Source organism: Artemia franciscana, chromosome 8 (assembly GCF_032884065.1).
Source record: "Artemia franciscana chromosome 8, ASM3288406v1, whole genome shotgun sequence".
Lineage (NCBI taxonomy): Eukaryota > Metazoa > Arthropoda > Branchiopoda > Anostraca > Artemiidae > Artemia > Artemia franciscana.
Window position 1 is genome coordinate 26,920,487 of NC_088870.1, and position 18,760 is coordinate 26,939,246.

The 18,760-nt window shown below is 31.7% G+C and overlaps 1 long non-coding RNA gene across 1 annotated transcript in view; it reads right to left on the bottom strand.

Annotated features, from left to right (window-relative positions):
• Positions 1-11,927: 11,927 nt before the first annotated feature.
• The window catches only part of LOC136030227 (uncharacterized), a 60,465-nt gene continuing 53,632 nt past the window's right edge, over positions 11,928-18,760 (bottom strand). Inside the window, exon 3 of the long non-coding RNA XR_010618216.1 lies at positions 11,928-12,111. This is a non-coding gene — a long non-coding RNA (uncharacterized LOC136030227). The remainder of the gene's footprint in view (positions 12,112-18,760) is intronic.

Below are 18,760 nucleotides of genomic sequence, written 5' to 3' on the forward strand. Positions count from 1 at the left end.
GAAAAAAGTCCGGGGTGCACTCTTTCGTTAGAGACACGGAAATATCGTCAGTTAACGACTAACTAAGAAGGAATCATAAACCTTGAGCAGTTTGAACAATGTTTGGACCCTCAACCCCAGTAATTGACTTGCATACAGTCAAGCCAACTATGGTTCTTACTGCAGCTCTGATAAGGTGTGAACGTACAAAATTTAATTCTTTGTTAGAATGACAAAATCATACTAACGTCATTAGGGCATCAAAAAAAGTAAACAGTCCCGCCAGTACTGGCCAGGAACCAAGAGTTATTTCTCAAGCCTATACAAAGCATTTAAGCTCGCTTAGAACCAGAAACTATGAATAATCCGTTGCCATCATTGACTGAAGGCCTTATGCAAGCATAGGCCACCTTGGTCACTAAACAGTTTTCACCACTAGGTGATACACTCCTTTCAGCATGAACCAACATTCTGCAAAGGGCAAAACCACCAAAACAAACAAATCCAGAAACCAGTAGCTCGAAGTCCATTATAGTCCTGTTTTGTTTACTAGGCTGTAATTATCTTGAGGGGCACCCTCGTCAAAGTCGCCCTGCAGTACTTTTTTTAGTCATAGTTTTAATTAAGCAAAATTCCATAAAGTCTACCTCAATGTAGCTATGAAAGCTCTTTGACAGGGTTTTTACTGTAGGGATAGGGACAGAGAAAAGAGTTCATGGGAGAATGAAGACGCACTTCTTATTAAAATTATCATAAACAATTATTACCCCTCCTCTTGCCGAAAAATTCTGGCGTACATGCCTGCGAACGACTATCTCATAACACCGGATGAGATTTGGAATTTAATACTATATAGCAAACCCTAAAATAAAGAAAATAACCCAAATAAACAGTTTTATAACGGTGAAATGAAATTCCATCTGCCAGTAAAGTCTTCAGAGGAAACACCATCAGCTTCCCTTCTTTGAAAAGATCAAGTCAGAATTTCATAACGGCCTCACACTAATAATCAAAGTCACCATTATATCATCATAATGCCTGTTTACAGCACCGAGTCCGTAACTAATGATAATTCTAGTTTCAATAAGCCCTTCCGTTTCGTAGAGGGTGGCCCAAAGCCTGGTTATGTCACTATGAAAAGCTTATGGTAGTGAGTTATGAATTTTCAAAGAAAGAGGAGAGTATAGTTATTATAGTTAAGCCGTCAAAATAACCCGTTTATACATGAAAAAATGACTTTAGTCCTTGGGAAACGCTTGGAATTCTTAATGATGACACGTACTCAATCCACGCAGAATAAATGATTCCATATTATGCTCTTTTCTAAATTTAAAAGGAAAATAATTATCAGATATTTTTGTACAGACTTTATTTTCCTGGTAATTAATTTCCGATCGTTAAACGTTTAGAATACATAAGTAGCCGGGGACTTTCAGCGTTCCTTGCCTTATGTACTGAATAAGAGTTTTAAGATGAAATTAGCGCACGAACACTAATTTAAAAATAAATCTGTAATTTAAATTCAAAAGGATGCATCTATTAAGACATGCATGTTGTTCAAAAATTTAGTAAGAACATCTGGCTACTAAATAAATGCATTTGAAGCAACACAAGAAATAACAAATTTTATAATGAACTAAAGCCCTAAGCCTCTAGTAACAAGACTCTGTGAGGTGCTGCAACAAGTGTGAGCCTATAGTCAGCGTTGCGGAGCAGCACATACTAATAAGTCTCGAGGCGAGAACCACCTAATTTTATGAGGAAAATAGCATACATTGATTCTAGACGTGAGAAAATATGTTCAGTATGTTTCTCTCTCCTTTAAGCTCTACCCCCCGACTTATTATAGTGCCTAAAATTTTGTATTACAATGGCTATGGCTGTGATTTTCATATATTTTTATACGTTTATTGCTTTTTTATGACAAGAACTGCCGCTGATCGACATGACCATGTAAGGCATTTGATAATAAAATCGTTTTATTATTATTATTAAAGGACAAAATTCATACATTCTTGAAATACGCTTCAGATTAGCTTTGCTTCAATGAAAGCTATAAATTCTCCATTGGCAGAAAAATAACATAGGTTAAATCTACTGCAGTTTAAATTTATTAACGATGCAAAAAAAACATACAGCAAGTATTTGAGACATTATTTGACAAAGCAAACGTAATTCATATGAACATCAATTTGAGACCAGTTTTGTCAGTATCGATTTTTGACGCCCAAAAAAGGGCCAAAATTTGTTTTATCTGTGACAGACCTAAAACTTACAGAGCATATAGACAGGGAGAAGGTTCCTGAATAAAGATAAAAACTACTGAAATTCCTTTTCACATTTATTTGTGACGTCCGAAACTGAATTGTGTCGATTTTTATCCCTCAAAATGGATCAAACGGAGTCCAGAATATCTCCCCCCGGAAGATCCCCCTCAAAAATTTCCTCATCACTACAAATTTCTCCAGGGGAACCCCCTCCCCCTCTCGTGGAAAATTCTCTCTGGACAATTCCTCCCGAAATTTTGCTCCCCTCGAACAATTTCCCCCCGGAAAATTCTCCGGACAGTTCCACCCGAAGACAATCACCCTCCAGAAGATTCCCTGAAATTTAAAGCTCAGGAGCCAAAGTGAAAGTAAGACCAATAAAAAAAAAAAAAAATAAAAGGAGGGATTTACAGAATATAGTTTCAACTATATTCCAAAATATAGGCATAATATATGGTCCTGTCCATCTTAGCTTTTCTTGGTTTTGAAATTAAATTAAAAAAAAAACTCTTTTTAAAGGTACTTAAGATGTGAAAACCTTCTGATGTACGCCTAATGGACACTTCCTTGATGGTAGGGGGTGAACTGATATCTTGTACTGTAGTGGAGTAGTTCAAGTCCAAGGCAAGTAATTATTCGTACTTCCTAGACCCACTCTGTTATATCTGTGCGCTTTCATCATAGCTCTTTTCTTCTGCATTTGCCACTAATTTCATATTTTTCAAGTTATTTGCTTTAGCCTTTTCCTTACCCTGCTATGATAACTCAACCCCCAATAAACACGAAAAAAATAGAATGAAGAGAAATAATATGTAAAAATAAATACAATAGGATGCTTTTCACCATACATTGTGCCTATGTTTTAAGATATAGGCAGAATATTCCAAATTTCTTTATTTTCTTCATCTGTTTAATTTTTCCTAATTTCCCATTGGCAGCTAAATTTTACATGTGGGGGGAATTTTCTACATCACTTGTGAGTTTAAATTCAATCAATACGAAAATAAGTCCAATTTTAATGGGTGACGACACGATACAACCAAATTCGTTTTCAAAATCAAATAAAGGAGGAGAGTTTGTTGAGGTGCCCATGAGGTTTACCTTTTCCCGACCCTTTCCTTCACCCTTTACCCCTTTGAGTGTTGTGACTGAATGAATTTTAAAGACGAAACTGAAATCTAGAAACACTATGTGCGAAAATTATTTAGCTATTTTCCATTTTCCAAGGATAATCAAAAAAAGGATAATCAAAATAAAAGAAAAGTGCATGCATAAGTTTCAATTCGTTCGGAAAAAAAGCTGTTAGACTCAATTTTTGGGAGTGAACCGGCCCCCTTCTATATTAGGGTTCCCTTGAATCTAAGATTTACAGTTACTTGTGTAAGTTTTGGATTTTTGGGATATATATTTTTCCACCATTTTTAGCGCTCCATTTCTAGGTGTGCTCGTATTTTTTTCTCTTTGCATATTTGGGTTTCCTTGGCCCATTTATAGATTCCTTCACCCCAACCTGGGCCAAAAAGCTTTTTGGCTGGGTTTTGGGCCCTATTTTCTGGGGCCTGTATCTCATATATATAAGTTTTGAAGTTGTTTTTATAATGGGATATTGAGCTTCCTTTTACCTAAGAACTCGAATATAAATTTCAAGCCAATCGGGAGGAAATCTCAATTTCAATCGTATGCTATTCTAGATAGTTCCAGGCTTAGGATAATCGCTCACCCTCGTTGAATCTTTTTGTTCACTGATGTTTCCATTCCCTCTTGTGTTTAATCTTAGATATTCTTCTTGATGATATTTTTAGTAGCATACAAATTTGACCAAAATGAAGCTATACAAGGGTCTTAGATGAATTAAGACACATTTCTCCTTTATCGGTATTAAAAATTCTATATTGCTACTTAATTCATTCCTAACCAGGGTCGTTAATTTACAACAACACAAGGGTGGGGCAAATTTTTTCTACTCTTTGAAAGATACAATATTTTATTCAAATTCTTCGGAAGGGCAATTTTATTGTTTGTTTGAACTTTTTTCAATGGAAGTACCATAAAAAGAAAGATTTTCCAAAATCTAGGAGCAAAAAATCTGAACGAGCAACTGCTAATTGACACCCTGGTCTTTTGTCTATTATTCTCTGATTACATGGATATCAGCTTTTCCATTTTTTTCTGAAACTGATTTTGAAAAACAGCTCTTATCCAGGAAATAAATTGTTGGGACTCGGAAACCAAGCGTTACATTCTTCAGTCCTAGGTAATCTTCCTAAGCTCCTTACATTTGCCATTCCTCCCCCCCCCCCCTGGTCAATCTTTGTATTGTATACGTAAGTCAAATGATGTTAAGTTCCTCTGAATCCGTCTCTTAGATTAAATTTTTAACCTTAATTTGTGTTTCATATTGCTTAAAATACCCTACCTTAGCAGCCTTGAAAGTGCGACTTGTTTAGTAGCTTCTAATAAGTGAAAAAATGCTCAATGTTTACGTTCTTTTTTTTCTCTTTTTTTTTGGCTGTTTCTTTCCTTTCCAAAAATAGTGCTGTTTAGTGTAGTTACTTTCTTTTGTTTTCGTTTCCCGCTGCTTTCCGGCTATGAAGCCTTTCCCGGGGCGTTTTGTGCAGTTTTGTTTGATTGTTTAATGATAAATTAAATAGGAAAAAAATTCGGAACTCACGTATTATATTTATCTGCTGTTGAATGTGCTTTAGCAATTGAAAAGTTTTCTATTACTTATCAAACTGCAGTTTCTGTCTTTTGTTTTGTACGGTAAATTTAGTTCATGAAGAAATCATCCACTAAGGACAGTTTTTGTGCCGAATACGAAATTGCAGTTTAATCACACAGCAGAGCCAAAAACTAATCATTGTAATCGCTACTTTTGAAAATAATTTTAGAATTCTTCCCAGGTTCAAATCCCTTAATTAAAATACTGTAGAAAACATTGAACCAGTTTTGGTCTTCTAGAGAGGTTGCTCGCGCTATCTATAAAATATAGACAGCTACAAGGAAACAACTATAAGACATTTTCATGCTTTGCTACAGGATGAGATTAATGACGTAAATTAGGAAGAGGAAGGTTTAAGGGAGTCGAACAATGTGCCCTCTATTTTGCCTCTCCTAGATGCGTTAGACGCGTCCTGGGTTTCGAAAAGTACCTTTTCTGAGGTATTTTCATTGAAAAAGTTGAAAAATGGCAAGTGCAATATTAACCTCTTTCTTTGGAAATTGAAACTGCAATTTAATGAAACACAAGTAATAGACAATACGTTATTATAAGCTCATTTTGTATCGTTCTTCCACCCTCCGATTAAACCACGGTCAAATTTTTTAGGGAATCAGGGGAGGAAGTCCGGTGAAAGCGAGGGGGAGTAAGCTCAGGAAACTTTGTTTGCCTCAAAAGTTCTCATATATTTTGAAAAGTGAAAAATATTTGTATATTTTCATCGTTTACGACACAGAGGTAAATGCTCTTCCTCTCACATACATCCATGAATTAGGCTTGTTAATGAAGGCCTAATATATAACGAAATTTTTTTTTTATAATAAACAAAGAAGAACTTAATATACATATTAGCTTTAAAACTAAAAAGTGAAAAGAATGATTTTTGTCATTCCTGGAGTTCATACCTATGAGTTTGTCACACAAATTTAGATGTCAGGGAACATTTCTTTATTTTATTTTAGACATTGCATGTTTCACTACGAGAGCATGGACAGCTGCCAAGAGCTACCCTTAATCACAGAGCAGTCTTTGATACCAGCCTTCCTCTGTTTTTCTACACAGAAATGGCATTTCAAACTATCGTGAAATACCTCAGTATAATTTATTAGAATCAGGGAATCTTTTTTCGGAGCAATGGAGTTCCAGCTGAAAAAAAGTTGACTGTCTTCAAGTGAAGTTGTAGTAACGGACAAGGTTTCAGTTTAAAGCATATTATAGTTAGGGTACTTTTTTTGCTTTAAGCCTTTTCATCATGCTTGAGAGAAGAACTCTCATTTGCAAGCTGAGAGGCTAGGGTGCTGGGGATCACTTATTTGGTTTGATTAAGATTTGTTTTATGGCGTCTTTAACCAAGTAGTGTCCTCGATGGTTTTACATTAAAGATAATTTCAGGGACTGCTAGCGTGCCTCAAGCGAGGGTCAAGCCTACAGAGATTAACTTTTCTTTTGTTCAAACATGATTAAGTGAGAGCTGGTAGCCCTATGCTATAAAATTGATTTAAGAAAAGGGCTCTGGGTAACATAATAAGACAGACAAAAGTTTCCTAATATTCTATCTTAAAAACGGGCACATGTCTTTTAAACGGGGTTGTGTCTTTATATGTTTTTGGGCTTAAAGATTTAGAGAACAATAAGAATAACATTATAGCCTAAACACAACAAAAATAATTAGTACTGGAACTAATCACGAACATAAACTTCCCAAAATTACAGATACCCCCCTTCCCCCTACTCTCCACCCCGACTTAGAAACTAAAGTGTAGTTTTGCTCTTTGCTAACAAAAATAATACATTTTGAACCGAGATTCTGACTTTAAAAAATAAATCAAATTTCTAGAAGAAAAAAAAAACAAAAACAGTTCTTCAAACACACTTACGAGAATCACTTTTCTTTTACTAAATCAATTTGAAAATACTATTTCCGTGAATACTTTTCCTTTCAATTTCATTTCAATTGATAATATAGAAAATTTATTGTTGAATTTAACTTTTGAAATGTCTGTCGGTGAATTTCGCAGCCATCTGTAAAATTTGGCTTTCGCAGCCATCTGTAAAAGATGGCTTTGGGTTGGGTTGTCCGGTTTTAATATGTTGTCGTTTCTGTTTGTTTTTAACTTTCATTAATTATTGAATTGAAAGTTCCAGTTGAGTTAGGTTTCATTAATTCATTCATATCAATTTACAGCTGTCTTAATTTTGAATCATTAAAATTAAAAATCCCTCTTCTCAGAGGTTTTAATCATGCTCTTTGCTTTAATTAAAAAAAAAAACTGTTTTTGGGAAAAGTAATTTTTTAATTTGAAATATTATTCCTTCTGTGACTGAAAAACTTTATAATATGCTAAATGAAACAAAATTTCAACGTTTCTTATTTTATTAATCCGTTCTTGCTTCAGGACTAAGAAACTGGACAATAATTCAAGCTTTATGTGAAAGCTGAATATGTAATAATAATTTCAAATTCCTCAGAGTTTTCTGAAGTAATCTTAAGTAATTCTGTCGCAAAATCCAGGTCGGCTATTTTAATTTTTTCTAAGATTATCGTTCAAATAATAAGTATATAATAGAAAAGTCTTTATTGAATTATAAATCAAAAACTGAAAATCAATAAAAAACTACGGCAGAAAACAAATAATTAGTCAGAAAACTGCTGCATATGTTGTGAAGTTTTCGGTGAGTGTGTACAGGTTTGGAACTGCTGGACTCCAGACTCCAAATAACTACTATAGTCTTTTAACACACAACTATTTATTTTATAAATTACTTCCTATACTTCGTATGGATTTACTATGGCGATGATCTGTAGGGTAATATTAATAAACATATGGATAAAAGTTTCGGTCATGCCAAACCATAGCAACGCCATCTAAAATACTTTCTGTAATTTAACATTGGTGTATTGCACCTGTGACTGACACTTCTAGTCGCATTAAATGAGACCAGTATTTATTTTTTTTTTTTATTGAACAGGTTTCTATAAGTATAATGTTAATACGAAGCTATCTGTGTCGCATAAGAAATAGTTATTTTGGTCATCATTCAAGGCAGATGGCGGTAAGCCCTGCATATACGTTCGTATAAATTCATTTTGGTATCTGGATATAAAGGGCAGTTAGAGGGTCCTCTCTTGGGGATGGTATAGACGACCCTTTTCTGGGGTATCGAGGCATAAAAATACACATTCGTATATCTCGATCCCCAATCCAAGAGTAATTCATGGAACGTTTTCACTTTCCCTAATGGCTAAACCTCTGTCAATGTATATTCAGTATTAAATTTGTCATCATTCCGATAAATTTTAACGCAATTGTAATATTTAACCTGGAGGCTGGTTTACACATACTTAGGTAAGTACTATTCTGCAAACCAAGAACCGAGAAGGCTATTTTGTTTTTAGTTTTGAGAGTCACCAGGACTATCAAAGCAGCGGATTATGACTTGAATTGACTTTTTTCACCAAAAAAGTTGTACATAAATTTATACAAAGGATACAGAGAGGCAACATCACCCTTATATCTCCCTTGATAATAAAAAAAAAATGAAATAAGAAATAGCACTTAAATGATTCTCACTTAACACAGAGGAAAAGAAATGAAGAAAGACAAAGAAACAAAGAAACAAAAAGAAAATTGATTCACGGAATTATGGACTGGATGTACAAAACAAAACATAAATAAATCAATGATTCATTTAATCCCCCCTACTTTAGGGGAAAAGGACTATTTCTTTCAATTTCTATATATATTTATATATATATATATATATATATATATATATATATATATATATATATATATATATATATATATATATATATATATATATATATATATATATATATATATATATATATATATATATATATATATATATATATATATATATGTAGAATGATGCTGATTCACTTGCTATATCAAATAGGTTATATCTATTGGCAAACTGGGAAAACTCATATCTTAAACTTAATCTTGATCTCTCATTTTTAACAAACGGGAAAAGAAATTTATTTCAAGCTCTTGATAAATGGCTACGCTTATTTTTAACCAAAAGTTTCAAGCTATGGAAAAAATGATCTCTACATTAGAATTTTAAAAACCTTATGCCCCAATTAAGCTGAAAAATTTGTTGCAAATCAAGAATATCCAAATGAAAAGTTTTAGTTTCAGAGAATCTTTCTATCTTCCTAGGGTGTGTTAAAAAACGTTCCAAGATTCTTATTGATTTATTTGGAGCAATTTAGAGTCTTCGTAAATGTGAAGGAAAAGTCAACGTTCAAACGATCGGAGAATCTTGAAAATAATATTCTACTACTGAAAACCTTAAAGCCCTCACGATCTGGTAAAGCGTTTCTTAACTTTTGATCTAATCTTACAAATCGCTGTTTCAAGCTATCATCATTTTCTTTTAATTTTTCAACAACTGAAGCATTCGATTCTTTACAATATTAATGAAATCCTTCTTTTATTAATACATTCTGTCTAACCTTCTGTCTTAGCATTTCCCTGTTCTTAGCTATATTTGTCAACAACTTGTTTAATTCTTCAACATCCATTTATATAAAAAAAAATTCTTGTAAAAAAAAAAATTATCCTACGATAACTTTTGATAACTCTTTTTCATAGAAAGCAGCAATAATTAACTCACCCAATTTATCGGATAATTCATACGTAATAGAGATTGTCTATCTAACAGTAACAACTTGAAATATATCCGTTGTATAATTTGGTAGACAGCCTTTATCAAAACCCTCTTTTTCTTATTAATTCTAACCAAATCACCTACATTAAATTTCTGTTTCGTTTTTTGAAGTTCTATGATTGGAAACAGATTTGTATACACCTTGTGTTCATTTTCTTTTCTAATAGCCTCTATTGGTTTCATTTTCATTGATCTATGATATGAATTATTATAATTGCCAACGAATGACAGTAGTACGTCTATCCAACGTTTAGTATTCTTATAAGTAAAATATTTCCATAATTTCTCCTTAACAGTTCTGTTAAAGCTTTTCACTATTTGAGCTTTCACTCCACTGAATTTTTTTACTTTTAAAAGATACTTGGATGTTCATAACAAATTCTTAGTCGTTATCTGTTTGCAACTTTTTAGGTTTTTATTTTAAATAAATCCTTAAAAACATTAATAATTTTCTTAATCAAATGGGTTAAATTAAATGGGTAACCATTTAATTTTTTTAAGGGATATACCAAGCATATTTACTAAAACAATCAATCACTCTAAGAATGTAATTAAAATTATTATTTTCCTTTTTATATTGTTACATTTCAACTAAATTGGCTTGTCACTGTTCATCAGTACCGTGTATGTAACCGCGTCTTCTTTCAAATATACGATAAGAGGGGCTGTGTAAAAAATAGATATATTGATTTTGCAATATCTCTTTTTATTTGGCTTTTGAAACAGTATAGTCATTTTCTTTTAATTTTCTTTGCAGATCATCAATCCCCTAAAAATTAGAGTAATATAATTCCAAAACCTTGTCTTCCAAAAGCTTATCTTCGATTTGCTTGTACCCAGCCTTTTGCTCTACCCAAGATTTTTGTTTATTGCTTCTTTTTTCAAAAATGGTTTTCTTGCAACTACATACTTCACCAAATCAAATTCACCAATATTCATCAATATTACATACATAAAATCAAAGGGGTAAAATTAACCTTGACTTGATGCCCATTTAAATCAACAATCTGTCTTGGCTTTTTCTACAATTGGCCATGACTTTGACTTTTCCCACAACTATTCCCTTTTTTTAATTCAAAAATCAACGGACTCGGTCTAAAGGCTATATTACATACATACAATCAAAGGGGTAAAATTAACCTTGACTTGATGCCCACTTAATTGGACAATCTGTCTTGGCTTTTTCTACAATTGGCCATGACTTAGAATTTTTCCCACATCTATTCCCTTAGTTGTGTATACAACTCTTATAATAGGCCAAACGTTTTCTTTTTGAAACTGCTTGAGTTAAAGACTCAGTGGCAGTAATCGGTTTACATCACAATAAATCTCCATTTGTTACAGATTTAAATTGTTAGACAAATTTAAATTATTAAACATATTAATAAACACTAACATATTTCCAGGTTCTCAAGAAAGTCTCAGGAACAGTAAATGGCAAGCAATAAAATTCCTCAGGCTTGACTATTTTTAAGATTTTTATTAAAAAAAACAAAAAACTATCATGTTACACAATTCATGAATTACGCGCAGTAGTGAAACTATTTGATATAAAAGCTGTTGGTAGAAAAGATGAGCTATTAAATAAAATAAATAATAATCTTAATAATAAAATATTACTTAAAGATAATGTGATTGTGTTAGAACGTTATGCAAAGCGTCGAGATGATAAAAACCCCAACAGATTTAGTATTATTCTAGCTTTAAGAAGAGGGTTAGAAAATGTAATAATAGAAAAGAATAAAACCATTTCAGATTTACGAAATCAATTTAACACTATGAGAAATAAAGATATTATTGAACATAAGTTTTTTTTAAAATCAAACCAGATTTCAACTGCTGGAAATTGTAACGAAGTGAAGAATAAAATAAAAGATTATTTCGAGAAACAAGTTGAGATTAGAAAGAAAATGAATGAGGATACCCAAATTCATTACAGATTTAAGCGGTAAAAATAATGCTAAATAAGATAGGAATATTGACATTTCGAATTTATTTACGGACTAAAAGAGAAGTTCCGAATATCCCAGAGTATTTGTTTGAAGAAGAAGAACACAATATATACCAAGTGTTCAAAGGATTAGAGAAAATTCCCTTGCAGTTAATATTTCAATGAGTACTAATAAAGCTGATATTAGACCACTTTTTGACTCTTGTTGTTAGAGATTTAAAAATAGAATGAATATACAGAACAAATGTAATATTTTATTCTCAGAAAGATAATGAAGAAAATCCATCTATTCATTATCATAGCTAGTCCTGGATTTTCTTTAAAAATAATGACATCAAACAAATCCATCTAAATTATTAATAGCAGGAATATGCATACATTAGTCATAGGGAATACAAAAAGATCAGGCCTTCAATTTGAAAGAGTCGATTGAATTGATTATCTAATGACAAGATTACCCAATTCTGTGGGAGGTACTTATAAAGAATTGCCTGAATCTGTAAAAAATAAAAAAGCTTGCATTAATATAAAAAACAATGAAAAAAAATAATGATAATAAATAATTTCTTTGGTCAATACTCGCTTATCTTCATCCAGCTCAAAATCATGTAGACAGACTATCAAAATATCAAGAATATGAAGATGAGTTCAACTTTAAAGGGATTATTAATTTTCCAATGCATATTGAAGATATTTATAAATTTGAAAACCAAATTTGAAAACCATATCATATTCTTAAGACTAAGATCAAGGGAAAAACTACTGCACCTGTAATTAACTAAGTCCTTTTTAAGAATCTTTATGTTTTTATTAAAGATTTGAACAAACTACTTACATCCCAAATATCAAAAACTAAATGAAAAATTTGTTTATTTACTTTCTGCGGAAAACATTTTAATGAACAAGAAAAATAGGAAAAGCACGATAAAAAAGGAAATTGCGAAGATTGTCACATCATTATGCCAAAAGTAGAATCTAAAATAGAATTTGAAAATATAGCTACACAAATGAAAGTACCCTATTGTATTATAGCTGATTTTGAATCGTATAAGGAAGAATTTAATCAAAAGGAAGGTAAAAAGACAATTAAAGCAGCAGAGCAAAAGCCATTTGCTTTTGGATTCCAAGTGTGCTGTTCTTTTGACACAGCAAAAAAAATCATAAAAATAATTTGGTGAAGGTGATAGTGGACTCTTTTTAACTACCGTAACAGAAGCATGTTAAGAAATAGGCAATGAGCATGGAAATACACAGAGAGAACATGATTATACACAAGAACAAGTAAAAGAAAATGAAATAACACAACAAATAAAGGCTGTCGTATTTGCGAAAAAGAAATAGCTGATAATAATTTCCACTTAAATCACGACCATATGACTTGTAATAAACGAGGATTTACTCATTCTGAATGTAATAAAGATTTTGGAATTTCTAAACACATCCCAATTGTAATTCATAATCTCCCAAAATATGACTCTCATTTATTTCTGAGAGAATTGTTACCTGATAACGACATTGTGATCCAGAGGGGAGTTAGTATCGTTTTATAAAACAATTACTGTAAATGAAAATCAACATGAAACGCGTTTCATAGATTCACTCTGTTTTATGGCTTCATCCTTAGATAAGCTTTCTGAAAATTTAGCCAAATGTGGATTTAAAGTAAATTGCAATTGTTGAAGAAATAATTTCAAGTATACTTCAGATGTATTTCAAAATACTGAAGAATTCAAAAAAATAATGTAGAAAACGATTTATCCCTATGAATATATTGATAGCTATGAAAAAATAAATTATACAAAATTATCTTCAATAGCCAAGTTTTATTCTAGATTTACAGGAAAAAATATTTCGGAAGAAGAACATATAAGAGCAAAATTAATTTGTACATTATTTAAATGTAAAACACTATTAGATCACAATAAATTATACCTAAACGTGGTGTGTTATTTTATCAGATGTTGTTGAAAATTTTAGAAATGCATGTTTAAATAGTTATATACTAGCTCCAATGCACTTCTTCTCAGCACCAGGACTAAAATGGAAAACTTTTCTCAAACACTGTAAAGCTGAAATTCCCTTATTTTCTGATGAAGATATGTGGACACTTATTGAAAAACGAATAAGAGTTGGTGTATCTCAATGTATGTAACTGATACACTAAAGCTAATAATAAATATATGGAAAACTTTGATACAACAAAATCTTCAATTATTTAACGTAATTAGATTCTAATAGCTTATACGGTTAGGCAGTGTCTTAAAATTTCCCTTAAAAAGATTTTAAATCTTTTAATATACCTGACCATTTACAAGAAAACAGCAGCTCAGACTATTACCAATAGTTAAGATATTACGTTCAATTAGAAGCGAATAAGGATATTTAAGGGTCTGGAACACTAGTTCCAGAATGTTATCAATATAAATTAAGTACAACTTCAAATAATAAAATAAATTATGATGTGCATTATAAGAATTTAGAATTTAATTCAAAGTAGCCAGAAACTGAGAATTTCTCAGTAGCCAGAATGGCCAACTCAAAGCCAAATATGGATAAATCTATTTATATTAGATTAGCTGTATTAGAGTTATCTAAGTTAATGATGTGTGAATATTATTATGAATACATAAAACCAAAATATAGTGAAAACATTGACTTATGTTATATAGATAAGGATAGATTTATTTGTGATTTTGAAAGTTCTTAAGCCGAACTGGCCAGCCATGGCAGACAACAACAAAGAGAGATAAAACTCAATGAAAAGACAACAAACGAGACTGGCCACAGTCTTGTTTGTTGTCTTTTCATTGAGTTTCATCTCTCTTTGTTGTTATCTATTTATGATATTGGAACTGAGGATTTTTATGAAGACACTAAAGCCGACCTCCAAGAAAAATTTGATCTTTCAGATTATAAAAAACAGAATCCTTACAACTTCCCTGTAGTCAATAAAAAAGTTATAGGTTACAATGAAGTGCGAATTATCTGGAACAATTATGTCAGAGTTCATTGGCTTATGATTATAAGTATATGCTTATTTAAAAGAGGCTGACGATGAAACTAAAGGAAAGAAAAAATTAAAATTTATCAAAACCAATATTGTTAACGATAAAATAACTTTACAGAATTATAAAGATGTATTATTCGGAAAGTGGAAAGCTAATCAGAAACTCAGTATACTTCAAGAGCATAAAAATCATAGAATGTTCTTAGAAAAACAAAATGTAAAGGCTCTAGACCCTAATGCCACTAAAAGAAAGGTTTTGAAATCAAAGTAAACACGGTACCCTGGGGATGCAATCCTATAGTTAAGTTAGTTAGTTAGCTAAGATAGTTAAGCTAGTTAGTTGGTTAAGTTAGTTAGGTAGCTAATCTAGTTAAGTAGTTAGGCTAGCTAGCTAGTTAGGAAGTTAAGTTAGTAAGGGAGTTAAATTAGTTAGGTAGTTAAGTAAGTTAGTTAGGTTAGTTAGGTAGTTAAATTAGTAAGGAAGTTAAGTAAGTTAGCTACTTAATTTAGTTAGTTAGGTAGTTAGGCTAGTTAAGCAAGTAAGTTAGTTAGCTAGATTAGCTAGAAAGTTAAGTACTTTATATAAAGGATTTCTAAAATATAGAAAGAACTTTGATATAACATTATAAAAAAAATCACTGCCTTGTTTTATGTGCTTCTATACTACTCACTGAATAAACATAGTTAATAAATTTTGTTTCTATAATAAATGAATAAATTCGGAAATTTAGGAAATAAAACCAGTAAAGGTAACGGTGAAAGTAGATTACTCGATGAGAATGGTAATCTTGATTTACAGAGTAAGTGCGTAATTAATTTAGGTGATGCAAAATCAGACAATGATGCTATTATTTAACAAAACGTGAAAATTATTTTAAACGATTTCATGGGTGAAATGGTAAGCCAACATATTCTTACAAATCAGAATTCAAATGAGGACATTAATAGATTAACTGAGTTTTATCAATCACCTGATAATCTTTCGACTAGAGTAGATGATGAAGGATTATTCACTAAAAAAAACTTAAAAAATAATAAAAGAAGATGTAAATGTGGAAAATGGAAGAATTGAAAATGTTGCAAACCTAGAAAATGGTGCAGATACAGATAATCTGTCAACAATACAGGATTTCAAACAGGAAATTATTATAGATCAAATCCTAAAATCAAGTGGAGATATTAGCAAGTATACTAAAATTTATCAATTACCTGACAATAAATTGACTAGAACTGATGACAAATGACTATTTATGAAAATACCTTAAAAGGAACAAAAGATGATATTAATGCAGAAAATAGAAGAATTTGAAATGTTTCAAACCCCAAAATTGGTGCAGATGCAGTTAATCCTTTAACGTTTTTCGTATGTTCGAAGGGTTTTATTGAGTTATCTGAACATTTAGAAAATTCCAAAACAAGCTACAAATATACTTGAAAAAGATCCCGACAAAGCATTTCAAAAGAAAATGAAGGGAAGCTTGAAGGAAAATAATTAATAATTCATTTTTTGTTACATAAAATAATTCACTAATAAATGGCAAGTTTTAGTGAGTATAATATTTATCTTCTATTTTCAAAAAGGAAAAATTAAAGAATGCTTTAAGGCTAATCAAAATGTTAATTTTTTTGTAAATAATAGCAGAAAAAATGATAGAGAACCCGTTCAATTTTTTTAAACCAAAGACAAGTGAATAAAATAAAAAAAAATTAAGAAAGAAAATAAGGAATGTGATAATGATATTTCATACATAAAATTACTAGTAGCTCTTCTGGCGAAGCATTAAATTGCCTGGGAAAAGCTGTGGAGCCTTAAGACTTTGTGGTACACTGAAAATTGCTGGAATGGAAAACGATGAGGTTTCCGAGAAACGTGCAAGACCTAAAAACTTGTTAATACTGCAGTTTCATCTTCTTATCCAAAAACGAGAAGCGCGTGAAAATAGAAACAATCAAATGATACCCTTAACAAATATTGATATAACTACTGAATTACATCAGATTTCTTACTTTAGAGGTGTAGTTTCTTGAGATACATTAACCAAGAAAATCAATAAAAAAGAATGCGGTGTGATTAATTATGATTTATGTGGATCACCCGGAACTCATTGGAATTGTTATTTCAATGATTCTAAATATTTATTTGCAGAATTCTTTAATTGGTTCGGTATTCCACCAGGAAATGAAATAGTACACTTTTTAAAGACTTTAAATAAACCAATTGCTTATCATTCTCTTCCAGTACAAAATTCAAGTGATGTCATTTGTGGATATTTATATGTAGAGTATATTAAAGGAAGATTCAAGGGAGCGAATCACAAGAAGTTTATCTAGATTTTATTCATTAACAAAAACAAAAGAATAATTAGAGAAACGATTGTCTGTTTATCGTAGAAGTTGTAAATATTATGGAAATGTTAGTAACACTTTCTAAGTATCTAAATTTATATTTCGTGCTTCAGGTTTATCTGCTTCTGCAATGTTAGCCCTTGCTTACTTAAGTCTTGGCACAGTTCTGATTGAAATAGTTGAACAATATCTAAGAATATCACATAGAAAGGCTGACTGTAAAGCCACTTATTCATTCTATTTAGAATTGCTTCCTATGTGCAAATTGGGTGAATTGAATAATAAAGAAATAATTAAACAAGAAAATAAATTACGCCAAATATTACAGTTTTTTCCTCGTGAAAAATACATGGAAGAAGTGAATTTAAATGGTTATGAATATTGCGTAAAGTCTTTTGAGTTCAAAACATAAATAAAACCCTTCCTCGATCTGGGCCAGATCGTATTTACATCATTAACTGCTACACGAGGTAGCAGTGAGAGTATTGGCCAGATCGTATTTACATCATCAACTGCTACACGAGGGACTAGTGAGAGTATTGACCAGATTGTATTTATATCATCAACTGCTACACGAGATAACAGTGAGAGTCGAACTGTTGGATCGCAACCAATGATCAGTCAATCAGTTTACCAGCTCGGCCATGCTGGTATGTAAAAGGAGTTTCTACAATCTTTTTGTCTTTCATTTGACATATAGAATCACTAAAAATGTTGCAGGCTTCCAAAATTTAACCTGACCCCTTTCTCTTTTGAGTCAAGTGCTCTAACCGTTTGTACTATAAGAGACTATTTATTTCAAAGGTGAAGCTGTTCATCTTTGTGCCAAAACGATTTTATTTTACAGCAGCTGATTTTGAAAGGAACTTAAAAAAAATAGATAAAGGTATGATTTTAAAGGTTATTGAAAGAAAAGGGAAAGATATTAATAATTATCTAGATATTGATATTGAACTATCCATTAAGTATTAAGTCAAACAGTACGTGGTAACGAACTGTAGTAATGAGCGACCGGGCTCAATAGTAACCAAAACTCTAAAAACAGAATTTGATACCAATATATGTATCAACAGAATCGCATTGTTATGCTGATTTTAAATATATAAGTTTCATAAAGTTGAATTTTACCCATCAAAAATTACAAGCCTGAGAAAATTTCCCTTATTTTAGAAAATGGGGGAAACATCCCCTAAAAGTCATAGAATCTTAATGAAAACTACACCATCAGATTCAGCGTAAAAGAGAACCTTGCTGTAGAGGTTTCAAGCTCCTCTCTGCAAAAATGTGGAATTTTGCACTCTTCGCCAGAAGAAAGGTCACGGATGCATCTTTATTTTTTTTATTCCCTCAGGGATGATCGTACTGACCCAGTTGTCCTAGAATGTCGCGAGAGGGGTCATTCTGGGTTGCGAGAGGGGTCGGGGGTTTGAAGATCATTTAATCTTTGAACTTTGAGGAATTACTGCAAATACACAGAATTTAAAATATTAATATAGACATCTAGGAAATGGACATTTGACAGAACTTGAAAATTCAATTATGTATCTAACACGGAAAAGCAGACTTTCACCAAAGTTCACAGTGTGGTCCAGATCCTGTATTTCTTATACTACTTATGACTACAAGGGGGATGTTGGGGATGAGGAAGGGGCAGCCCTCCTCCTATACAGAATAAATTCTGCTCATGTTGTGCCTTAATGTTACTCTTTACTTTCATAATAACAGATTATACCTGAAATATTCCCAGAAATCAAGAGAGATTATGTATTAATTTCTATCTCCACCCCCTTCTT